The sequence below is a fragment of the Nannospalax galili genome, unplaced genomic scaffold (genome assembly GCF_000622305.1).
Source record: "Nannospalax galili isolate Female #2095 unplaced genomic scaffold, S.galili_v1.0 scaffold222, whole genome shotgun sequence".
Lineage (NCBI taxonomy): Eukaryota > Metazoa > Chordata > Mammalia > Rodentia > Spalacidae > Nannospalax > Nannospalax galili.
The window spans coordinates 2,190,815-2,217,744 of NW_008348213.1; the positions used below are offsets into that span (position 1 = coordinate 2,190,815).

Genomic DNA, 26,930 nt, shown 5'->3' on the forward strand with positions numbered 1-26,930 from the left:
TGGTTTTTTTTTTTCTTTTTTTTTTGAAGAGTGGGGAGGGTTCTTTTACGATGCCGTTTTTGTTGCTGTTGTTGTTTCTCATAAAAGGTATTTTATTAATTCCTTGCTAGCCCTTTTAAAAAGTCTTTTTTAAAAATCTGATTGTGGAGCTGGAGAGATGGCTCAGTGGTTAAGAGCACTGACTACTCTTTCAGAGGACCTGGGTTTGATTCCCAGCACCCACATGGTGGCTAACAAACACACATAACTCCAGTTCCAGGGGAACTTGATACCTTCTTCTGACCTTCACAGGCATTGCATGACAGGGGTACACTTACACACATGCACACAATACACTCATACACATAAAATAAAAATAATAAGTAAAATATTTAAAAAATCTGTTTGCAAGTTTTTATATCTCACCACCTTTATGGGCTGAGAGGTCTCTGCAGTCCTGTTTAAAAATATTTTTGTCTAATAATATTGATTTACCAGTTGTGTGTGTGTGTGTGTGTATGTGTGTGTGAGAGAGAGACAGACAGACAGACAGACAGATCGACAGAGTATGTATATGTGTATTCAGGAGGCTAGAAGACACCCTTCCAGAATCAGCTCCTTCCACCATGGGGTGCAGGGGATCGAACTCACATCATCAGGTTATGCAGCAGTCATCTCCCTTAGCTGAGTCTCTCACTGTCCCTTCTTTTAAAAATTGTGTATGTGTGTTATGCCTGTGTGTAACTGCACCTGTGTTATGCAATGTCCATGGATGGCAGAAGAGAGCACCATATTGCCTGGAACTGGAGGTGCAGACCATTGTTAGAAGCCATGTGGGTACTGCTCTTGGCAGTGTACCTGGGTTCCTTTTCCAGAATCCATATCAGGCAGCTCAAAACTGTAGTGACAAGCAGTTGTGTGTGGACATGTGTGTGCTCAAAACTCAACCTAGGTACTCTGGAAGAGCAGGTAGTGCTGTTAACCACTGAACCATCTCTCCAGACCTTAAACTCAATTCTTAACACATGAACCAAAACTCCAAAGAGCTATACACTATGTTTCTTTCCCCACAGTTATTCCAGTGATGTTCCTGCTTCAAACTTGGCAGCAAATTTTCCACTACAGGATCCAACACAGCAATATCCTCTAACACTGAGAACCCTTTACTTGACTCCCACTGTATTACAATTTCATGTAAGATACACTACATAATCTTGGGTTCCTCACAATACATTATCAAAATTGTTAGGAAAACTGGGCCACCATGAGCAGAGAAGTTCCAGAGGGCACTCAGTTATGATAGGGCAATGATCAAGGGGTGGTATATTTCTAGGAAAGTGTTCAACTAAAAACATGAGACTAGAAGCCATTAAAATGCTCAAGACACGTTAAATGCTCCACTGAGACTTGAAACTGTTATTTAGAATGCTCTGTACTGTAGAATATAAAAGCGACTGCTCTGCAGATGGAATGACACCCAAGACAGTCTCAGCCTCCCATCATTCAGTAGACTGCTACTTACTGGTTGTATGAAAAAAACTAAACAATCAAGCACTGTGTCATCCATGTCTTTAATTCGAGCACTTAGGAGGCAGAGGAAGATGGATATCTTTGAAATTGAGCCCAGCCTGGTCTGCATAGCAAGGTAATGAAATGCTTCTTTTAATTAAAAACAAACAAACAAACAAACAAAAAACAGGATAGATCCCACTAGCTTGGATCCAACTGCGCATTTCATAATTTGACTGAATTAGTCTCCAATAGAGTCACCTAATAAATAAGGCACCCCCAGGAAGTGCTTGCTCTCCCTGTGGTTTGTTTCCTATGTTCCCTCAGTTAGGACTGTAAAAAAGAAGAGAGGCAATATTCCTTCTAAAGTCAGCCTTACTGTTGGCCAAATTCCCTTTCATTGTCTATTAATGTGCAAGACTTGTCTCTTAGTCTCCAAGTTGCATTCGTTTATTTTCTCTCCTCCTGTGGATGGAGCATCACTCTTGTGGTTTTTCCAGGAAAGGAAGGTGATTACCACCTGAATGACAATTAGGTTAAAGAAATCTGCATTGGAGAGCCAGCTGCTGAAATTTGACATTATAACTACCACTTACAGAAGCATTTCTGGAGAGGAACTTATATATGATCACTGAAGTCACATCCTTTAGAATATGCCTGTGAACGGAGAAAGGACAAGAGAACGAAAAGGAGGGATGGGGGGAAGAGTGGCTAGTTTAATTTCCATAGTGTCCTGTAGTTTTAATTGTATGGAATATGCATATTTGTATAGAATTTGCATAAAATACTATAAGGTGAAAAAAAGAAAGATAAAAGGGGGAGGGAACTGTCAGAATGGTTTCTATAGCCCCCAAAAGACACTATGATGGCCATTCAGGTAGCAATGTGCTTTCATCCAAGACTTTTCAAGAATTTTCTTGTTTTCATTTGAGACAGTGCCTCACTATGTAGACTTGGCTGGCGTGGACCTTGCTATGCAGACTAGGCTGGCCTCAAACCACTGAGATCAGGATCTCAACCACTGAGATCCACCAGCATCTGCCTCCTGAGTGCTGGGGTTAAAGGTGTGCACCACCACAACTGACTCTGAGTAACTAGCAACTTGTTCCCTGTTTCTGGCGGCATGTATAAACTGCATTCCAGATGGGTACAGACAGCTGCTGAGCTGTCAGAATGACTTATATCAACTTCAGCCCTACTTACAGAGTCCTGAAAATCCCTTAGAGAAAGGGAGAAGGGATGTGATGGACACTGAGAGACAAGGGCCCACAGCTTGCAGCCTAAGTAAACAGAGGTATTCTGAAATCCAACCACATAGGCATCTATTATCTACACTCTGCTAGCCTCAAAGCTAAGGTCAACTACACTATCTGTTTAAAATTCACCAAAGGCTCCTGACTTTTATACTTCAAGTTGAAAACCATTCGCAGACAATATGGTAGGTCCTCAGAAAATTACACAAAAATTGTCATATGATCCAACAATTCCACTTCTGGGTCTACATACAAAAGAACTACAAGCAAAGTCTTCAGGTATTTGCACAGCCATCAGGACAGTTTTATTCACAATAGTTATGACACCTAAGCAACTGAAATGTCCATGGATGGAAGAATAAATGATTAAGCAAGATGTGATTTATAGTTGCAATGTAATGCTACTCAGTCTTAAAAAGGAAGGGAATTCTGACACATACTAAACTACATGGATGAATCCTGAGGACATTATGTTAATGAAATAAGCCAGTCACAAAAAAAAATGATGTCTGATTATATTTACAAGAGTACTCAAAGTAGTCATACTCAGAGACAGAAGAAGAGAAAGCACTGCAGGAGGTGGGGAGGGATGTGAAGTTATGGCTTCATGGGTATAGAGTTTCAGTACTACAAGATGAAGACTTCTAAAGATGATCGGTTATGATAGCTGCACACTATAAATGTATTTAATACCACTTAACTGTCTTAAAAATAATGTGGTTGAGTTTTATGTTCTATGTATTTTATAACAATAAAACTTGACTAAGGAAAAGGAAACAGTATTAGAGAAAACCTTTGACAGGTCCACATGATTCAGCTTACCTCTCAAGACTCTTTGCTTACCACACTTCCCTTTGCTCTTTGACCTCAAATCTTTCTTCCTAATGCTTATCCCCACTGCCTCGAGAGTCCCATAGCCCTCTTTACCTGGCTCTCTCCTATACCATCTCACTCCCTCAAAGGGTCTTTCTGGCCACCCACTGCAGGTCAGGGTCTGTCAGTTATCTTTTCTAGCACTTACTGAATCATAAATATGTTATCATTCATGGAATTTCATGTGTCTGTTTCTCCTATTTACTGAAAGTTCCAGGAGGACAGAGACAGTATGAGTCTCCCTCAGGCAACAGGAGTATTTAGTACAGTGTGCCACATCATGTGTTGAGGGTGAAGAAAGAAAGAACATGTGATGCTCTAGAGGTGACTTTTTGAAAACACAGACATCAGCTGCACTAGATGCCTGCTTCAAACTTTGATGTAATTGACTGGTGCCTCAGAGCACTGGCCATGCCAGGGGGGCAGGGAAAGGGTGGAGTCAGAGCAGCTGCCTTGACAGCCATGACACATAATCAGTCAGGCATAATCCTTAGCCACACTAATCTGCAAGGTATGAAGCCATAAAATATTTACAAGGTATAATAATCATTATTATATGCATTACCTAATATGTATTATATAATATAGCATAATGCCCACATTATTATGCTGGGTTCCCTCTAAAACATTTATTAAAAAGTTTCTAGGAGAGAATCTCCTATGTTTAGTTTTTCATTTTATCTGTTTCTCAAATCCCTTTATTTTCTGCCTGCCTTTAATTATGACCATGACTATCATCAATAACTATCAGCAACTAACATTAGCTGAGTATTTCTGTGAAGCAGACATAAATACTCCATCAGTGATCTCATTTGATTTTTAAAATTATCCCATGAAGTAAGCTCCAATACTTTCCCACATGAAAAAAATTAAAGCTCTGACAAATTTAAGAAGCTGTCCTGGTCACATATCTAGTTAAGTGGTAGTCTTAGAATCTGAAGTCAAACAGTCCGCAGTGTGTCTGTGGAGCTCCGGCTCCTCAACACTGCTGCTGGTGGTTATGTGTGATATGGAATACATTTATCACACACACTGCCATTTGTACCTCACTTGCTTCTCTTCCTAAAGAGATCACGGGGTAAAGGAGAACCTGGTAGTTATAGCACTGTCTGGAACTTGTAAAAGCACATTTTGAAAGCAATGAAGGATATTAGGTTCATCTATGTCTAACAACAGTATAAAATAGCAATAAGTTTCTTTACTGGGAATAAACTCATTTGAGCCATGGGAATTACTGAACCTTGTAGAACAGGCCAGGTCTCAGTAAGGATAAGAATTTCAACATTTGTTGTAAGTTTTTCTTGTAAATTAATCACAAGCTTTAGTGTTCCAAAAATAGATCAGTTTGAATTTTACTTATTTCTCTTATTTCTTTCTTATTCTTATGTACTGGATACTTGGCATCAGGAACAGTCTTAGTACAGGATAGCACGTTGTTTAGATCTAGGGATTTCAGAGCTAAGGGATTAAGATTTTTCACTTTTCTGATCTTTGGCTTCAGCCAGTAGCTATGAATGTTCTTGGGTCTAGTCTACAGGTCCCAAAAGGCAACAGCAACATTTACATAGAGAAGCTGACCCTCTTCCAGGACCAGGACTTAACTACTTCAAGTTACATAACAATGGATTCTAGGGTACAATGTAATTAACATTTGCAAAACACTTTATAAAATGCTTTCACATTCATTATCACAACTTTTAAGAAATTAGTTCTCCATCTAGAGAGAGATGCCCAAAGGCAAACAGCAAAGGGACACAAGTTGTATATGTGCCTGAGAAACTGACAGCACGAAGTGCTACAGTGCATCAGTTCCTGTTGGTGTTACACTCCCCTCAGTTATGGGGTTCACCACAGTTAAACTAATGCTGTCCAAAGTGACAGGCCAAGGACAGAGGTGTGACTTGATCCAGCATGGAGGTCCCAATGCCTTACCTATTCTTCCAGTGTTTGTTATGTGCAAAGGACTGCTTTAAGTGCTGGTATACAGCACTGAACAAAAAAAAACCTCACTCCCAAAATCCTGATTCTTAAAGCTTTCATTTGAGATGGTAAGATAGACAACAAAGTATAGGTGCTACCGTAAAACAGTAAGCTGGGAAAGTGGACAGGGAATCTTGGTGTCATGTTTGCATCTTTAAAAGGTGGTCAGGCTAGAAGGAGACATGCAGTAGGTAAAGAAGCAGGTCATGTAGAAATATGGCAAGAGGTACTTCACTAAGAGGTAAGGTGCATGGTATGCTGGCAACACCAAACGAAAGCCCGTGTACCTGAAACAGAATGAACAGAGGGGAAAGTAGAAGTCAAAAAAGCAATGAACTTGGGGCAGCAAATCCTGGAGGGCTTTACAGGCTACTGTAAGGGCTTTGTTCTTCAGAGTGAGATTGAAAAGCAATTAGAAAATTCTCATCAGAGAGGAAACCTAATATCAGCCATGCCTCTCTGTAGTCTCAAAAAGGCCTAAGCTACTAAAACAAAAATGCTCAAATTCCATGGGTCTCTTATCTTCCAAGGTGTGTGTGTGTGTGTGTGTGTGAGAGAGAGAGAGAGAGAGAGAGAGAGAAAGAGATAAACAAATGAACCTTACAAACTACCAAAAATCCATTGAGAAGACTTAAGACATGTATAAACCAGAATGCAACATTGTTTATACTGCATCTGAGCAGCTAAAACATGTCAGGCCCTGTGCTTCTTAACCTGGCAAGCACCTGTAGTTGCTGCCATTTCCCCACAGTCACTGTATGGGAGGGCTCCACTGCAGGGGAATTCCAATGGGGTGGGGGTGGGGGAAGAACTTCTTGGCCAACCTGAACTGGAGGTCTGGAGTAAGAGGACAGGTCTAGGTGCTAGTTACCTGCTATTCAATTAATAGTCACCCAGGAGCAGCACCAATATCAAACATTTCAATAAAACATTTGTAGAGTCTACTGAACATAATGATGATAACATCTTTAATTAGTTAAAAGAAATAGCAGTCTTCTTAAGACTTGTCACCAGCCCCATTTTACAGATAAAGGAGCAGAGATCAAAAGAGCTAAATCAAGGAAGGTAGATCTGAGACCGGGTTAAGAGTTTCTCGGAGCTTCTCACTTCCCAAGCAAACCTCCACTTTATGGAAAGTCCACAATCCTTTCTGGAGGGAAAACCAAGATTCCAATCTACACTTGGAACTATGGGAAATGGTACAGAGAGAAAATGACTGACTGCTAGCAGAGAAAAAGACCACATTCATGCAAGCACCCATGCCCGGCAATCTAGCTCCTTTCATGGACATCTTTCAAAGAAGGGAAGTAATCCAGCTGACCGGCATAGTTCTGAAAAGGAGTGTGCTTTCATCCCAAAGAGGAAACAGACAGAAAACTGAATTCCTTGCCATGAGCATACAATCAATTGAGAATGAGTTGGTTCAGTTTCAACTGAGGTAAAAAATAACTGGCCTTATTTCAGGACCAAGTTACCAAATGACTAGAATTTATTAGTCTATATGTTCTATCATAATACTTTTGAATTACATGTGCATATTCACTTTATAGAAAAAAGTTATTTATAGTATCTAGAAAAGTTTATGGCTCTTGATATACAGGGGCTGAAATACCATGGAAAAGTGCTGGTAGTCAATTCACACTAATGATAAAAATGAAAAATACCCCAGAACTCTAAGATCTGTGATGAATTATCTGAACAGTACATTCTATATGTACAATCAACATTCTATATGCCCATGTCTATTGCTACAGAATAGAATTCATTAAAGAAGACAACATAATCATCACAGCCTATAAGATAAAAAAAAAAAGAGTGCATTACACCTTATACTTTCCCTATTTCTTAAGCTCTGCACCAATATCACATAGCTCCTTGCCATATTCAACCGCTGAATGCCTCAAACTTCCACTCTAGTTCATGTTCAAGGGAAATAACAGCCCCTCTTATTTATTTAGACAAATAAGTAATTGTGTTTGTAGGCAGTGGTGAATAAAAGTGAATTAACACATACCTTTCTGTAGTATTTACTGCCTTAATAAAAAAAAAATAGGTTCATCAGGGACTGATGCAAATGGACTTCTTAATTCAACACATGCAAAGCAAAAATTTATCTTCCTCACAGGCAGCACAAAACTAGAAACACATTTCAAGATATAGTATCAGTATCAACAATCAGGAAGTAGAGATTGAAAACCGGAGAACTGATTTTTTCACTAAGCAGAGAACAGCAGCTAGTGTCTGGGAACAGACACCAAGCGCTTCACAAAGGGAAGCTGAGATCTAGGACTCTGATCTATCCAACAAGTCAGGATCTAAACAAGTGTCATTCTCAAAACCCAAATCAAACAGATTGCTTTCAAAGGGGAAGTCAAAGTATTTAATGAGAAAATACTAAAAAGGTTTTCAATGGTGCAAGCCTCAAAGGCTGACACCCTAGCTGTTATTATCTTGCTGTGCCTGAACAACAGACAAGGAGAGCAGGCCGGCCACACTGATGGCCATGGTTTTGGGAAAATGAAGTACAGTGTGGGCCACAGCATGTCAAGGACACAGCGACACACAACTTCTCAGAGAAAATCTTCAATAGGCCACTTCAACAGGCCAATCTGGGTATGTGGTAATCCACAGAAATAAAATGATATAAGGAACAGCAGGTCCTCAGACAAACCTAGCTCTTCACCAGTGCCACCATAATCTGACCCCTACCAAACATTCTACCTCATGTCCTCACACTTTGCCCTTCCTATTAACACTCCAAGCACCCTGGTCTTCTGTCTGCTCCTAAACATACCAAGTAGGATCATTTCCAAACTTAACTGAGTACTTACAAGATGCTGTGCACCTTCCCTGACACTGGAATTTGTAGTGAACCAGACTGGAAAAATCCTTGTTTTGATTCCAACTGGGAAAGCAGATAACAAACAAATATACCAATAAAGAATGTCAGGCTGTGAAAATAGCACCAAGAAATGGCATAGGACCAAAATTGATGAGGAAGACCAATGTACGTAGGCTAAAAAGACTTCTGCAGGGAGGAGAACATCAAATTGAATCTATGTACAAAGGGCAGAGGGTAGAAAGCCACAGCCTGGAAAGGGACTAGGAACCATACTACAGCAGTAAGTTGTATCTTTACCCACAAGCATCAGTAATGCCTTCCTAAGATCTCTTTAAATGAAGTCAAACCAATTATATTCCAGACAAGTTCACTTCCTTTTCCATAGGAATTTTGAAGGATGTGTTATAGCTGCAGAGTAAATTAGAAGCCTGGGAATCCTTGCCACCCCTGTGGTTTCCCACACATGATGAGAACACCCCTGTGGCTTCTGGCTGCTTCCTTTGTCCATATCTGTGGTCTCAACCCATTTAGGAAGCAGCTCCTCCCCAAACATGTTACTGGTAGATCCCACTGCTCAGTCTTGCACACAGAAGGGCTCTTCAGCCACTTACATAGCAGGAAACAGATACATCAGAATCCAATTATATGAACCACAGTTGCTTGGGCTACGTTAAAAACTAAGTAGTCATTAAACAAAGGTAGGAAGCAAACCAAACCAAAGGAAGAACTTTAAAAGGATCCCTGGAGCTGAAAACCTTGAGGGGGGAGAAGAAACAAGCTGCAGCATGTCTTGCTGGGATTCACAGCGAAATCTCTGATAGAACAGCATTAGGAACTTCTTTATCAGATATTCTGATTGTTTCCAATGCTTTTTTACTCCCAATAACACTGCATTGAACCTTCAACTACATATACCTGTATATATTTTTGTCCAGAACAAATTCATAGAAATATTATTTCCGAGTGAAAAGGAATAAAGATTATTAATACATATTGTGAAACTGTTACCTAGGAGACCTTAAATTCTCACCTATAATATTTTATGGTGCCTGTTTCTTTGGGCCCTTTATTTTTCTTACACCAAAATAAGGCATTATTAGCTTCAAAGTAGTTACAAGTAGTAGATTATATTGTGCCTATTTCATTTTAAGTTGCATTTCTTTGACTAGTAATGATATTGAATTCTTTATGTTTCATGATATAGGACTTCTTTCAAAAGTATAATGATGTCTTAAAGGGCATATAACAATTAGTCTCTAGCAAAGATGATCAAATGTTATAGGTAAATATTAATCATCAGGTAAGGCTTTATCTAATTTCTACATTTTAAAAATTAAAATGACTTTAAAACTACTATAGTATTTCTGTGTTTACAATCAACATATCTTTTATAAAATGAAATGGGCAAGGAAAAAACTGGAGATTTCAGATCCCTCCATCTGACACTGTGTGGAGGTGCAGCCCTGGAGTACTCTGAGGTCAGCTCACAACCACTGAGGAGGCAGGCCAGGACAGAAATGGAAATGATGCTGATTTCTCAATCAATTGGTTTAGAAGCTTCATAACAGCAAGGACCATGCCAGCCTTGTTTGTAACTGTGTGCCTAGGACCTGGCACAGTGAGCTTGACGGGACATGAGCTTCAAAATTTGGGTGACACTGGTTTCAAAATACCCCAGCATAGTGAGTGCCACAACACTTGGAAAGTATTATATACATTTGTGGTTGCTTGCGGAGGTCAAAACAGGAGTCTAACACCTCCTTTCTGGGCTACTTCTCTGCTTATGTGGGCATACTGAAAGGCCAAGGATTGATGAGTTCAGCAGGGAAGGTTCTTGGATACAAGAGTCTAGGCAAGAAATCAGGCTCTTTGGGCCAGTACACCATAAAGCTATGCAGTAAGATGGTTTCCCCAAGCCTGCCGGATGATGAAACAGGCACTGAGTATAGCCAAGCCACTTTAATTTGTGTGGTCCAGCTGGGCCCAGCAGGAAGTCAGTGATTAGCAGAAGGAAGCACTGTCACAGAAGTTTTGTTAGGATCAGCATTCTGAGCCCAGGCAAGAAAAAGAAATCCCTATGGTAAGAACTTACTCTGGGGGAAGAGTCAGATATAGTACCCATTTTCTACACTCAGGGGCCAACTCTGAAGTTCTTGGGTGAAGGTAAACCTCTAGAAGCAACTTGACAATGCATTTCTAGGAAGACCTCCTAGGAGAGGTTCAAGCTCAAGCAATTCCCAGTGGAGCATATTGGAGTATCAGAAGGGAGCCCCTAGCCTAGGCAGGTAGTGGGGAAGATAGGTGAGATGGAAGCTTGTTCACAGGCTGGGGCAGAGCAGTCTCTACAGACAGGCTCTCCATGAAGGACAGAGGTGGCTTTCTGGCACATACATACCCCTCACAATTCTGCCATCTCACAGCTTTCTGTACCAGTCACAAACAGAGCCACCAGCACCCACCCATTCACATATAACCTGCAGCCTCAATCAGAAAAATGGCAGAGATCACTATATAACAGAAGTCACTGCCACTCCTGGTTAGTTCCATGTTCTCCAGATTCAGCACTCCAGCACCACCACAGAACATACAACTCCAAACTAGAACTTGTTGCCATAGCAGCTGTACCCCCCCCTCATTAGGAAGGGAGTACTCTAAGCCATTATGAAAATAAAAAGCTTTTATGTTATGTGACAGCTTCCTTCCCTCCTGTTTCTTTCCCTGTCTTGTCAGGTTAGATTCTGGGGAGAGGATGCAGCAGAAACTGAAATGTGGGTTTTTCCACTAAGCAAAAGCAAAAAAATTAAAAATAATCTACTTTTCAGACAGGTGGGTAGGAAACAGCTATTCAAAGCAGCAGGGTGTGCATGCATATGTGTGTGCCTGTGTTGGGGAAAGGTAGAAAAATAAAGAATGAAAAGTAATAAAAGATATTCTCTGAAGAACATTAGCTCTGACAAACATTAAAGCTATGTGTGGTGAGATGCTGAGGAAGAGGGAAAAATCAGTAATGGTGGCAGCTGATGGAAAATCCTCACAGACTGAGAAATTGATCTTCTATTAATGAAAACAAAGACTGTAGGAAGACCCAGGGAAGACATGTTGCAGAACTCCTTCTCTGAGGAAAAGACAGACAGATCCAAGACAGGTGCATACCAAGTCACCAGTGTACATCAAGAGAGCTGCTGGTATTGAACATCAAACATGAAACACAAATAGTGAACAGTGAGAACCGACACTTGAGGAGCAGAGCACTCCTCTGCACTGTCCTTATCTGTAAATCTGCATACCCTTCTGGCTACATTCATTCTCATCATCTCACTGCTCTCTGCTCACAGTCCAAGAGTGATGTGCCCTGACATACATAACTCACTCTCAAGAATGGTTCCCAGCTGAAGCACTGCTTCGGACCTATAAGTCCTGAAAATACAGACACATATCTACTTACACATACAGAGAATGAGCAAGAGTATCTTTGGAAAATCAAGTCCATGCCAAACTTCTAGGTCTTTCATTTCTTGCCCAAAAAGCCAGCAAAATTCAGAATGGGTAGCCAAATAGCAATTATTCTGGTTTTATGACCCAAACCTAAAACTGAAAGAAGGTTAACTCCTCAAACTCATACCGCTGGAGGTGATTAAGTATAAAGTTAAAGGTAATAATTAAAATCAGAAAATGTAATCCAGCTATAAATGCTATACTTGCGGGGGGGGGGGGGGAGCAATCTAAAATTTATTTCATAGCACAGATGATCAAAGAGAAGAAAGCTATATCCCTCAACCTGCTGGAATTGCCAGGGCACTAAGGACAGGACAAGTGATAGGACTTCTTACTCACTACCTCCAAATATACTGCAGGCCCTAGGTGTTTGGCTTTCATGAGTTAAAAGTGATTCTTCATGGACTTTCCCTCTGCTGTGTTCTGCAATTTCTCTAGGATATATATTTACATGGACTTGGCTTCATTTCTCTTTGTGGAAGTAGCTATAGCTATTGTTACTAACGCTTTATACCTACCTCTCAATTATGGGCAATTCTCAGCTATTATCTCCCCCCAAATCACTGCTTTTGTTCGGGTAAGATTTGTGTCCTCCAAAGGTCTATTGTGATTAAAGGCTTGGTCTCTGTGATGCACCATCAGAAAGTGCTATGAAATCTTTAAGAGGTGAAACTGCATGGGAGGTCCTTAGGTGACTGGGGTCCTTAGGTGTCCCCCCTCAGAAGGGACTGTGGAATGTCTTCTTGTTCATGCTGTGACCATTTATTCCCACTTGCATTCCTGCCATGAATGTACCTTCTGCTGCCTCTGGGTGAGCACAGACTTCTGATCTTGAACTTTGAACCTCAAAAACTGTAAGCTAGGGGCTAGAGAGATGGCTCAGGAGTTGTAAGCACTGACTGCTCTTCCAAAGGACCTGGGTTCAGTTCCCAGCACCTACATGGCAGCTAACAGCCATCTGCAACTCCAGTTCCAGGGGATCCAATGCCGTCTTCTGGCCTTCATAGGTTTCCATGCATGGTACTATTTATATACACATAGGCAAAATACATAAAATAAAAAAATATATAAATAAAAAATTAACTGTAAGCTAAGTACACTTCCCTTTCTTTGAAAGTAGTTCTCATATTCTGCAGTCTTGTCTTCTAGAAAGCCTAGGACCAAACCGGGATCCTCACATTCTCAATTTTTTGTTTGTTTTGTGATGCTAGGGATGGAACCCAGGGGCCCAGCATGCTACACACATGCTCTACCACTAAGTAAAAGCTCCTACCCCTCTCTTCAAATATTTTCTATTTTGTTATTTCTCTGTACTACACTGTGGCAATTTTCTAACTCCTGTCTTCCTAGTCACTGTCTTTCATCAGCTTTCTTTAGTCTGATGTTCATTTCATTAACTGCATTGTTTACCTCAATGATCATTTTCTATTCTGTTAATCACTACCTACTTCTTTGAAACCTGCTTGTTCTTTTTGTTTCTATGGTGGAGGTGGAAAGCTTTCCCAATGTAATAGTAATTAAGAACTTTGGAGCAGGAAGAGCTCCTGGACAAGAGATAAGATGGGGGAGATAAGCTTCCTCCATCCTGCCCCCTATGGTCAACCTAGAAGGAAGTCTTTGTAACCCCTGCAGCTATATGCTACCTTGCTTAATTATCACATGTACCTTTTACTTAATCGCCACCCATGTGCTGTTTTGTCTTTTATTTATACTTTCCTCACATGAATATAAAAACCCGTAAAACTGGAGGGGGGTACTGGCTCCTTTACAGAAGGATCACTGGGTCAGTCCGCTAGAGTAAAATTAAATCCCTCTCATCTATCACTTGACTTTGGCTGCTGGTTTCTGATTTTCCAGTAACATTTCAAACGTTTCTTTATACATTAAAAAAAAAAAAAAAATGGGGGGGTGTCTTTTTGAGACATGGTCTCCCTGTAGCCCCAGCTGTCCTGGAACTCACTATGTAGACCAGGCTGGCCTTGAACTCACAGAGATCCACCTGCCTCTGCCTCCCAAGTGCTGGGATTAAAGGCATACGCCACCACGCCCAGCAAAAAATAATTATTTTATGGTCTGTATGAAGTCTTTCTGCTTGTGTTTTGTTATTTGAAATTCTGGGGTCTTGAGACTCTATACATTGCTTCCACCAATTCTAGCTGATGGTGGATTTCTTCTTTGTATGCTTATAATTTTTAATTTAGCTTCAGAGGCCCTTTAGTTGTGAAAATCCTAGGCAATATAAGTTGTGTGCCTATTTTTCAGCTTAGTTAAGAATACTGCTAGAATAAATTTGAATGTGGTTACCAGTTTTTTCTCTAAGATGAGACAGGAAACTAAATTCCCTAGGTATACTTGTGCTAAGAAGACTTTCCTTGCTTATTCTATTCTTTCAATGTTGAGGAAGCCTGACAAGCTTCTCTGAGTAGGTGTGGGGCTGAGGTCCTCAGTTCTAACTCCTATCCTCAAGTGGCCTGTAGGTTTCTTTTCCATTCCCAGACAGTTTAGAAACCCAATTTAACCAATACTGACAACTTTTGCTCCTCTATCCATACCTCTAGCTGTACTATCAACTCATATCCTTAAGTTTCAGCAATGTGATTTTCTAGGGCTTTGTAACTTTCAACTAATAAAATTACCAAGTCTATGTTTTATACAGATAGATTTCAATATAATTAAAATTTGGTTAGTTTGTAAATGATTTTTGCCTGGTATAAATGTAAATAACTTCCATCTAGAAAAATTATAATCTTAAAAGTTAAGGTTTTATTGCTCTAAAGAGCATTGACCAGTTTTGAAAATGTTAGACATCTTATTTCATCTTTCTTTTTTTTTCAATATATAAATGAGACACTGCTAGCCTCTTCTGTATTTCTTCTTATAGTCTCATAAAATTTTGAAGTGTGTACCTCCTACACTTTTACAAGCCATATTTTAAGATTTAAAAAAATATTTTATTTATTAATTTTATTTTCTGTATGAGTGTACTGCCTGTGCCTAAGTACACCCATTTTGTGCAGTGCCCGCAGAGGTCAGAAGAGGGTGCTGATCTCCTGGAACTGGAATTACAGATAGTTGTTAGCCATCATGTGGGTGTTAGGAATGGAACTCAGGGCCTCTATAAGAGCAGTAAGTGCTCTTAACCACTGAGCCATCTCTCCAGCTCATTTAAGAATGTTTTGGAGGGGGCTGAAGCGATGGCTCAGTGGTTAGGAGCATCGTCTGCTTTTGCAGAGTACTGAGGTTCAATTCCCAGCACCCACATGGCAGCTAGCAGCCACCCATAATTCCAGTTCCAGGGGAATCCGACACCTTCCTCTGACCTCCATGGGCACTTGGCAACATGGGTGGACTTACATGCATGTAGGCGATGCACTCATACACATAAAATAAAAATAATAAATAAAATACATTTTAAAAAAGTAATGTTTCAGAGGCCAGTGAGATGGTTCACAGGTAAAAGTACTTGCAGCCAAGCTTGACAACCTGAGTTTGATCCCTGAGACACACGTGGTGGAATAAGAGATCCAACTCCCATGTTTCCTTTGGCCTCTTCACAAGTATGATAGTGTGCAAGCACACACACATATACCCATACCCAATACATAACTGTAATAAACAGCAAAATAAAAATGGTTTGAAAAGATATACTTTAATACTGTGTGACTATCAAGTTTAAGACAATGCAGCCAAGTGTTAACTTCCCCATATGTGATTCAAATCTGGTTCTAATGCTCTTTTCTTTCAAATATACTGCAGTGACTATATTTTTGTTCTCACATCTTCTAGCTTGTGTTAAAATTATAAGAAACTGTTGCTTCCTTTTCCTAGATAAAATAATCCAGCAATAGATTAAGATCATTCTAACTTTTGAGGGTAGACAATTTACAGTCAGTTAACCCTCTATTGATTATTGGCATGACTTGGTTTTAAGCTAAGCTTGAGCTCATCAAGAATAAAATAATTAGCATGGTTTGGGAAGAGGCTTCTGTTGCCCCACCCCTAGCTGAGATGCTGTTGGCAGTTAGTGGCTGCTGGGGAAGAGAAAGTCTTTTTTCTTTGAAAGTGTGGCCACTGGTGGTTCCCCATCCCCAGTGGATGACCTATGTACATATGGGCAGCAAAATGGGTTAAAAAAAATAAATGAATAAATAAATATTAAAAAGAGGACATGAAAATGGGAGGGATATGTGATGAAATGAGTCCTGGGAGGTTGGGGGGGTAGGGGTGAATATGATAAAGATACACTGTATATGCATATGAAATTTTCAAAGATCAAATAAGAATTTTTTTAAAAGAGTAAAATAATTATAAAATAAATTCAGTTGAAAGTTTAAAAAAGCATCTTCTGATATGTTAAAATGACAGATTAGAAATTATATGTTTGAAAGCAATGAACATTTCTTAAAAGAATAATACACCAATTATACTTGCCAATGTAAACAGTAAGAAAAGATACATGTACTGATTCCTGACACTCTAATTTATGATATAAAACATCAAACATATTTCTAGAAAAAGGAGGATTTAAGGTATCTGAAAATGAAAATTCTAAGCTTTGAACTCCACATTATTTAATTAGATTGTCAAGCAGAAAAACATTGACAAAGGGTTATTCTCGAAAGTAAAAGAACAACAGCAGGGCTGGAGAGATGGCTCAGCAGTTAAGAACACTGGTTGTTCTTGCGTAAAAGGCATTCCAACATCTCAGAAAATCTTAATCCACTGCAGTATCAATTGGTTTTGAAATTTCTATGATCTCATCTCCGTAACAGCAACTCCAAAAGGGGGTGGAGTCTTTTGGTTTTTGAGACAGGGTCTCATTTGGTATAGACTGACCTCAAACTCACTAGATAGTTAAGGATAACCTTGAACTCCTTATCCTCCTGCTTCTATTTCCTAAATGGTGGGATTACAGGTGTGCATCATCATGCCTGGCTAATTTGTAATTTTTTTTAAAACATGGAATTCTACAATTTTTTAAAAATCTCCAAGTTTTTTAAATCTATAAAAAATACATTCTAATGAATATGTAATCAAACTAAACATACTAAAGATATTTGAATCACAAATGTTAGGTTTTTTTTGTAGATGACAAACAATTTTCAAATCAGTTCTACTATAAGAACTGATTCAAATTCTCAAAGGGACATGACTATTTTTGATAGAATCAAGTAAATTTGCTATAATATACCATAAGGGAAATGTTTTCTAATTTTCCAGGCATCCTTTATGATATGGCTAGAATTAGCACACAGTAAAGCTACTTGTGATTGATTGATTGATTTACTTACTAGGATAGCAGTTCTCAAAGTGTTGGTTCATGGTGTTGGTTCATGGATTCCTGAGTTATAAGATCTTTTCAAGGTGTTCCATGAGTTGTGAAATCAGTGACTAAAATGCTGATGCCTCAGTATGAATTAGGTAGAGTATGGCATCAACTCTACTACAGTCACATATTCATAGGTTTAAAAATAAAATGAAAGATCCACTGCTGGTGGGGCTGCAAACTCATGCAACCCCTATGGAAAGCAGTGTGGAGAACTCTTATAAAACTACAAATGGGGGCTGGACGTGGTCGCGCATGCCTTTAATCCCAGCACTCGGGAGGCAGAGGCAGGTGGATCTTTGTGAGTTCAAGGCCAGCCTGGTCTACAAAGCAAGTTCTAGACCAGCTGGGGCTAGAGAGACCCTGTCTCAAAAAGACAGAAAAAAAAAAACCACACACACACACACACACTAAATAGGGGACTCTGAGCTAGGGGCTGAGGAAGTTTTCCTTAAGGACTTATAGCACTAGTTTAGGCACAAAGTTTGTTAGGAATGCCAGATCTTGGCCCCTTCTGAACCGCCTAAGGTTTCTCAAGCTTCCCAGATGATTTGTGTTGAGAAGCAAGAACTGTTCTGAATAACCACAAGATTAGTCACATGGAAGTGTTATCTTCTTGCCCAGAGGAGTCAGGGGCCTTGCAATCAGAGATGGGCATTTCTGAGGAAGTCAGAGGAAGTTGGTGTGGTTGGGAACAAAGTATCACAGGTATTAGGATCTGGCAAATGCTAAACTGGGCCATGAGGATCCAGAAGGTTTAGGAGGGGCTCTAGTTCCCTGAACTCTACCAGACACTTTTTCCTGGCAGTACGGTGCTTTCAAAACAGAGGCAACACTTGGATAGTGATTCTCTTATAATTGCTGAAGGGCAGTTCCTTTAATTTCAATACAAGCACTAAGACCTTAAAGCATAACAGGAACAGCTCTGGTTCCCCACAGTATAAAGCAAGACAAGCTTCCTATACCTTAAACTAGATGTGTGTGAAAAATACTGATGCCTTGGTGGTCCCCACTGCCAGGGAGGTCTGAACAGTAAAGAGGCAGTGACTGTGCTCTGGATACTGTGCACATCTTGAAGGGCAGGGTACCCAAGACTCTGAAGACAAACACAGGTCTCAATGCCAATGACTCTGTTGAATATCTTCTTTAGTGTTAGGGAAACTTACTGCAACATGACCAAGAAGGCTTATAAAATTCAGGAAATGGCACTGAGGCAGCTGAACTAAACAGAGAATATCACTAAATATTTGAAAGAGAGGATGTGGGATCCAAAATTTTGATGTGGCTCCAGGCATCCATGGATTGCCTGAGCATAGACAGAACCAGTCATGCTGGGCAACCTCCTGCACATGAACTAAAATGAGCTTTATGGTAACAGGACTCCTCACTGAGAGAAAAGAATGATGATGTGGGCTTAGGCTTAACAAAGAGAATTTATATTTGAAACACCACAGCAGCAGTTACAAGTGCTAGAAAGGGGGGAAAAATCATCCTGCTTTAACCGAGGAAGACTGGCTCAGTCTCCAGATAATAAACCCTAGAACAGTGTTTTGCTTTTGAGACCAATGTGCTCAATGTGAAGTGAACCAGGATTAGGATTTATAGCTCTTTGATGCCATTTCTTACTTTCTTGTCAATTCAGGGACCTGCATGTGCTGGCTGGTTTCTTATATGATACAGTAAAAATAAAGATGGATGTCCAAGTATTATTTCTCCCATGGTCAAAATTCTGGATAAATGATCGACAATGGGTTGTTTCACTTAGTAATGCCAAAGTAATAGTTTTCAAGCTCCAAGAATGGCTATATCCAACTTCCTATTTCTTTTTCTAGGCACTCTGGAAAGAAAATATTCTCCAACAAAATCACAACTACTTGATCTTTTCCAAGTTGTAGAAGTCAGATTAGCAGCCATCATATGGAACCCTGAATGACTAGATCTTACAATCTAAAACCAGGATAGCTACATGACTATTGTATTTCTTTATGAAAATTGCTGATGAACAACCAATCAGTCTTATGAGGTTAAAAGTTTCCTGTATAATAGAGACACATGTAGCCAAAATTATTTCCATTTAATAAGAAAGCATTAAAAATTTGTCCTAGTGTTCCTGGATCCAGAAGCTTTCCTGGTTCCCAGGAGCCCTCAGGCCTCTTCTCACTCCCAACTCCCTTTGCATTCCTGGGCAACACAGCCACCAGCTTCCTGGGACCAGTATCTTTCCTGGGCCCTGCTCCCAGGCCAGTCCAGCCCCCAAATTCCTAAAGCCAGCATCTTTCCTAGAGGGATCCAGACTTCAAGAGAAAGCCTAAGAGCATTTAATCCTCACAGGACTTGGGATTCTGTGGGAACTCCTGAGCAGCAACATGAAAGCAATTTGGCCACCCCAACATAAAATCAAAAGAGAGAACCTGAAGCCTAGACCAACCAGCTTTTCATGCTCAACAAGTAAACCACAAAGGAACATAAAGTTTACAGAAAGAAGCAGACCTAAACTCAACAAAGGAAGGTTTAACTCTCACACAAAAATCAGAAACTACAAAAGAAATCCACATGTCAAAGTCACAGAGAAAAAATAATAACATGAAAAACCAAAATAATATATCCCCACCTAGTACCAACAGTCCTCTAGAAGAATACTATGAGAACCCCATAGAGATAACACAGGACATGGAACTCAAAAGAACAGTTAGAAACATGATCAAAGAATTCAGTTAAAGGACACACAAGCAAATCAAAGAAGTGAAAGAAGATAGGGACCAACTTCTGAATGAATTCAGTAAAGAAAAATACTGAAGAATACTCAGGCTGAAATGAAAAAGGAAGTGAAACATTCAATAAGCCAATTAAAAACAACAGGAGAAAGCCTCACCAATAGGATGAATAAAGTGGAAAACAGTATCAAGACAGGAAGATAAGGTGGACAAATAAGACCACTCAAGCAAAGATCGTGAAAAATTTAAGAAAACACAAGAATGGAATATGCAGGAATTGTGTGACACCATAAAAAGACCAAATTAATGAATCATAGGCATACAGGAAGGAGAAGAATCTCAGGATACTGGTATGGACCCAGATCTTCAACAGAATTCTAAAAGAAAACTTCTCAAAATTAAAGAAAGGCAAGGACCCGCAGGCCTCTCTCTGGGGTAAGTCCATCCTGCCCTTGGCACCTTGACTCCCCCAGACTCATTCATGCTCCCATCACCCCCACCGGACTCTCCGCCTACTTTGGGTCCTATCCCATTCCTTCTCTTGGGACCCCAGACACCTGAGGAACCAATACTGCATCCTGATCCTTTTCATCCAGACCAACTCAGTGCCTTCTCAGGTCCCCAGGAGCCCTCTGGGCCTGGTCCCGCCCTCACCTCCCTCTACTTCCCTGAGCCTGCACCACCCCACACCCTCAGCCTCTTTCCTGGACTCTGGGGTTGACCTTTCCTCTTTCTGTCCTCTGCATCCAGACCAACCCAGCTCCTCAGTGCAGTCCCCAGGAGCCCTTGGGGCCGCTTCCCATCCCCATCTTCTTTTGCATCTCTGGGTGGCATGGACACCAGCTGCCCGAAAGCAGCATTTTTCATGGGCCCAGCTCCCAGACCAGAGCAACCCCCAAATTCCTGAGGCCAAAATGTTTCCTGGAGGGATGCAGACATTAGGAGAAACCCTGAGATCATCTGAGCCTCATCTGACTTGGGCCTCTGTGGGAACTCCTGAAGACAAAAGTAATCTGGTGAATCCAATATAAAACCAAAAGAGAGAACTGGAAGCTTAGAGGAACCAGCTTTTGATACCCAAAAAGTAAACAACAACGACACAAAAAGTTCCAAAAAGAAGCAGATATAAACTTGAAGGCTTGAGTCTCACACAAGAATCAGAAACTACAAAAGAAATTCACATGTCAAAATCACAGAGAAAAAATAATAACATGAAAAACCAAAATAACATATACCCACCAAATAGCAATACTCCTATAGAGGAGTACAATGAGAACCCCCTAGAGATGAACCAGGACATGGAACTCAAAAGAACAATTATAAACATGATAAAAGAATTCAGTGAATTTGAAGAACAAACAAACAAATCTAAGAACTGAAGGAAAACAGGGATAAACTTCTGAATGAATTCAAAACAGAGTTAGAAATACTGAAGAATACTCAGGCTGGAATGAAGAAGGAAATAAAACACACAGTAAGCCAATTAGAAATAACAGGAGAAAGCCTCACCAATAAGATGAATGAAATGGAAAACAGAATATCAAGACTGAAAGATAAAGTGGACAAACTAGACCACTCGCAATGATTATAAAAAATTTAAGAAATCACAAGAATGGAATATGCAGGAATTGTGTGACACGATAAAAAGACGAAACTTATGAATCATAGGCATACAGGAAGGAGAAGAATTCCAAAATAATGGTATGTACCAGATCTTCAAGAAAATCATGGAAAAATTTTCCCAAAATTAAAGAAAGACATGCCCATAGAAATACAAGAAGCATATAGAACACCAAACAGACAGCACCAGAAAAGAAACTCTCCACGGCACATCATATTAAAAACACAAAACGAACAAAACAGAGACAATACTGAAAGCAGCAAAAGAGAAACAACAAGTCACATAGAAAGGAAAACCCATTAGGATTACAGCTGACTGTTCAGTGAAAACTATGAAAGCCTGAAGTGCCTGGACCAAAGTATTCCAAGGTTTAAACGACCACAGATGCCAATGCAGATTACTATACCTAGCCAAAATGTCTATTATAGTCGAAGGGGAAAGAAAAATCTTCCATGACATAAATAAGCTGAAGGAATTCAGCAACAGAAAGAGCTGAAGAAAGGAATGACTATACCAAAGGGGTTGTAGAAAGAAATGCAATGAAGGTATAACTGTGGAAAAGTACAGCTATATCAAGAATGTAAACAGAAATAAAAATGACAGGATTCAATACCCATCTTTCCTTAATAACTTTAAATATTAATGGACTGAACTCCCCAGTCAAAAGACACAGGCTAGGTGAATGGATTAAGAAACAAAACCCATCTTTTTGTTGTCTGAAAGAAACTCATCTCACTTTCAAGGACAGACACTATCTCAAAGGGAAAGGATGGAAAAAAATATACCAAGCGAATGGCACTAAGAAAAAAGCAGGTGTAGCAAATCTATTCTCTGACAAAATACACTTTAAACTAAGGCTGATCAGAAGAGACAAAGAGGGCCATTTCATTCTGATCAAAGGAACAATGAATCAAGAAGATATTATAATCATGAACAGATATTCACCAAACTCTGGTGCACCCAATATCATAAAAACAGTACCACAGGACTTTAAGACCCAGATTAATCCCAACTCATTAATAGTAGGGGACTTCAATACCCCACTGTCTTCATTAGATAGATCAACAGGGCAGAGAGTTAACAGAGAGACATCTGAATTAAACAATACCATATATCAAATGGACTTAACAGACATCTACCGAGTATTCCACCAAACCACCAAAGGACATAATTTCTACTCAGCACCTTTTCCAAAATGGACCATATACTGGGGCACAAAACAAACCTCAACAAATACAAAAAGACTGAAATAATTCCATGCATTCTATCAGACCACAATGCAATAAAGTTTACAGTCAACACCAGAAGAAGCCCTAATCACCACATGAACACATAGAGATTAAACAACACACTCCTAAATGAAGAATGGGTCAAAAGAGAAATTAAGAAAGAAATAAAAGTATTCCTGAAAATAAATGAAAAGGATAAGACAACAGGACAAAACCTCTGGGACATGCTGAAACTGGTCATTAGAGGGAAGTTTATAGCTCTAAGTGCCTACATCAAAAAATTGGAAAGAACACAAAAAATTGACCTAACATTGCAACTCAACACACTTGAAAAGCAACAGCAAATGAAACCCAAACACAGCAGACAAGAAGAAATAACAAAAGTCAGGGCAGAAATTAATGAAATTGAATCAAAGAAAACAATACAAAGAATCAACAGTTCCAAGAGCTGGTTCTTTGAAAAGATAAACAAGATTGACAGACCACTAGCCCAGTTAACTAAAAGAAAGAAAGAGCACCTCCAAATCAACAAAATCAAAGATGAAAGGGGAAATATCACAACAGATATCACAAAGATACACAACATTATAAGGGAATATTTTAAAAACCTATATGCTACTAAATTTGAAAGCCTTACAGAACTGGACGGATATCTAAAGGCATGGGAATGACCAAACCTAAACAAAGAAGAGATTAACAGCTTAAACAGACCCATAACACAAAAAGAAATTGAAACAGTAATAGAAAACCTCCTGACTAAAAAAGGCCCAGGACCAGATGGATTTACAGCAGACTTTTAAAGATCTACATCCAATAGTACTTAATTTATTCAAAAAAATAGAAATGGAGGGAGAACTTCCAAATTCCTTCTATGAAGCCAGGATCACTCTAATACCAAAGCTTGGACTCCTTTTATCAGCAGGGTGCATTCCCAGCATCTTCCTGACTCATCTGTGAAGTGACCGCCACAGATGCCCTACCATAAACATGGCCTCTGGCTCTGAAACTGCCAGCTTTTCCTGTGTGATTTTCAGGCAGTCTGACAGCCTGGCAGGAGCCCACTTCCATATGTAAATAGGGCATCCCACAAAGTACCTATCAGCTAAGGCTTTTACCACTACTCCCACAGTATAAAGTATACTGGTTTTCCCTCAATAATTGGAGCTGGATCACTAAGACTTGGAGCCGAGCTAAGTCACTGAATAAAGGGGCTGTACCACTGACTGAGCTGAGTTCTGTGTGTGATCCTGCCTCTCCGGAGAGAGCTGTCTCTTCGTAAACCGCGACTCACGGAAATCCAGCTTTCACCGTCCTGCACCTCCCCTCGTGACCCGGCAGCTGACGGTCCCGAACTAAGAGAGAGAGTGCACAGGTGGATTGGGATGGAACCCGACCGGCCAGCCCCAGTAGAAGAGAGCCTCAACAATGCAGAGAAGCAGGGACCCGCCAGTGGCGGAGAGCCAGGGACCCAAACAGCAATGCGGTGCAGGACCCAACGCACCCCAGGGGCCGCAGGAGACCGGTGCCACGCCCAGCAGCTGGCGCTCCGAGATCCCTGCACCCCCATACTTAATGAACATAGATGCAAAAATTCTCAACAAGATACTTGCAAACAGCACACGGACACACATCAAAAAGATCATCCACCATGATCAAGTTGGCTTTATCCCAGAGATGCAGGGATGGTTCAATATACGTAAGTCAATAAACATCATAAATCACATAAATGAACTCAAACACAAGAACGACATAGTCATCTCATAGATGACAAGAAGGCCTTTGACAAAATTCAATACTCATTTATGTTCAAACTCCTAGAGGGAATTAGAATGGAGGGAACATACCTCAACATAATTAAAGCCATATATAACAAACCCACAGCCAACATCATTCTAAATGGAGAAAAACTGGAAGCATTCCCATTGAAATCAGGAACAAGACAAGGCTGTCCACCATCTCCACTTATCTTTAATGTAGTACTTGAAACTCTTGCAAGAGCAATAACACAAGAGAAAGAAATTAAAGGAGTAATAATTGGAAAAGTAGAGATCAAATTATCCCTTTTTGCAGATGATATAATATTATATCTAAGAGATGCCAAAAATTCCACCAGAAAACTCCTAGAAATTATGTACACATTCAGTACAAAATTAACCTACAAAAGTCTGTAGCTTTTCTACATACCAATAACAAGAAGCAGAAAAAGAGCACATGGAAACACTCCCGTTCACAATAGCTCCAAAAAAAAAAAAAAAAAAAAAAAAATCTTGAAATAAACCTGACCAAAAACATTAGAGCTCTACAATGAAAATTTTAAATCTTTAAAGAAAGAAATTGAGGAAGACATCAGAAGATGGAAGAACCTCCCATGCTCATGGATTGGAAGAATTAATATTGTGAAAATGACCATCCTACCAGAGCCATTTATAGATTCAATGCAATGTTAATCAAAATCCCCATGATATTTTTCACAGAATTGGAAAAAGCTATCCTAAGATTCATATGGAAGAACAAAAGACCTTGGATACCCAAAACAACCATGAGCACTAAGAGCAATGCTGGGGGGATTACTATAACAGATTTTAAGCTCTACTACAGAGCTATAGTCATAAAAACAACATGGTACTGGCACAAAAATAGACCCATAGATCAATGGAATAAAATTGAACACCCAAATATGAGTAAATGTAATTTCAGCCACCTGATATTTGTCAAAGGGGCCAGGAATAGTCACTGGAGAAAAGACAGCATGCTCAGTAAATAGTGCTGGCAAAACTGGATCTCCACCTGTAGAAGAATGAAACTAAACCCCTATCTTTCACCCTGCACAAAAGTCAATTCCAAATGGCTCAAAGACCTCAATGTAAAGTCTGAAACTCTGAAACTCTTAGAAGAAAACATTGGGAAAAACCTACAAGATATAGGTGTAGGAAAGGACTTTCTAAACCAGACATCAATTACTCAGAAGACACGGGCAAGAATTAACAAATGGGGCCTTATTAAACTAAAAAGCTTCTGTACATCAAAGGAGACAACCAAGGAAGCAAACAGAAAACCCACAGAATTGGAGAAAATCTTCACCAGCGACCCATCCGACAGAAGTTTAATAACCAGAATATATAATGAACTCAAAAAACAGAGAACCAAGACAAGAAGCAACCCAATTAAAAGATGGGCTAAGGAGATGAACAGAGAGTTCTCAAAAGAAGATGAAAAGATGGCTATGAAACATCTTAAAAGATGTTCAACATCATGAATAATCAGGAAAATGCAAATTAAAACCACTTTAAGATTTCATTTTACCACAGTCAGACTGGCTAAGATCAAGAGAACAAATGATACAAAATGTTGGAGAGGGCGTGGGGAAAGAGGAACACTCATCCACTGCTGGTGAGGCTGCAAACTGGTTCAGCCCCGATGGAAAGTAGTGTGGAGAATTATTAAAAAACCACAAATGAACCTACCATTTGACCCAGTTATACCACTCCTTGGCATATACCCAAAGAACTCACCCTATTGCAGAGACACTTGTACATCCATGTTTGTTGCTGCTCTTTTCACAATAGCTAAGAGATGGAAGCAACCTAAGTGTCTCTCAGTTGACGAGTGGATAATGCAAATGTGGTTTATTTATACGATGGAATTTTACTCAGCAGTAAAGAAAGATGAAATCATGAAATTTGTAGGTAAATGGATGGAACAAGAAATGGTTAGACTAAGTGAAGTAACACAGACAGAAAAAACATCAACATATGTTCTCCCTCACATGTGGATCCTAGAACCAGACTCTGATAAATGAGTATGTAACCACACATAACTACATAACTACAGGAACCAGGATAATGGAAAGAAAACAGGGAGGTAAAGGAAAAGAAAAAAGAGAAGAACAATAAGAAACAGTCCTTAATAAGGGAGCTATCGATAAAAATTGGGTTAGTTTAAGGGAGGGGGGACAGAAGGGTATACAAGGAACCTAGGGGATAAAGGGAAAGAAGGAGCTCAAGAGAGGTAGGACCATAGGAGAAGAGTATTAGTAAGGGAGAAAGGGAGGAAATGGGGGCACCTTAAGTGGGAAAACCATGATGGAGGGGTGAGACAATGTGAGAGAT

The 26,930-nt window shown here is 39.9% G+C and overlaps 1 protein-coding gene and 1 pseudogene across 1 annotated transcript in view; one reads left to right on the plus strand and one right to left on the minus strand.

The window, feature by feature from the left end:
* The window catches only part of LOC103743570 (rho GTPase-activating protein 26), a 422,060-nt gene that overhangs the window by 147,081 nt on the left and 248,049 nt on the right, over positions 1-26,930 (minus strand). The gene's annotated exons all lie outside the window — the stretch shown is intronic.
* The window catches only part of LOC103743566, a 23,573-nt pseudogene continuing 4,646 nt past the window's right edge, over positions 8,004-26,930 (plus strand).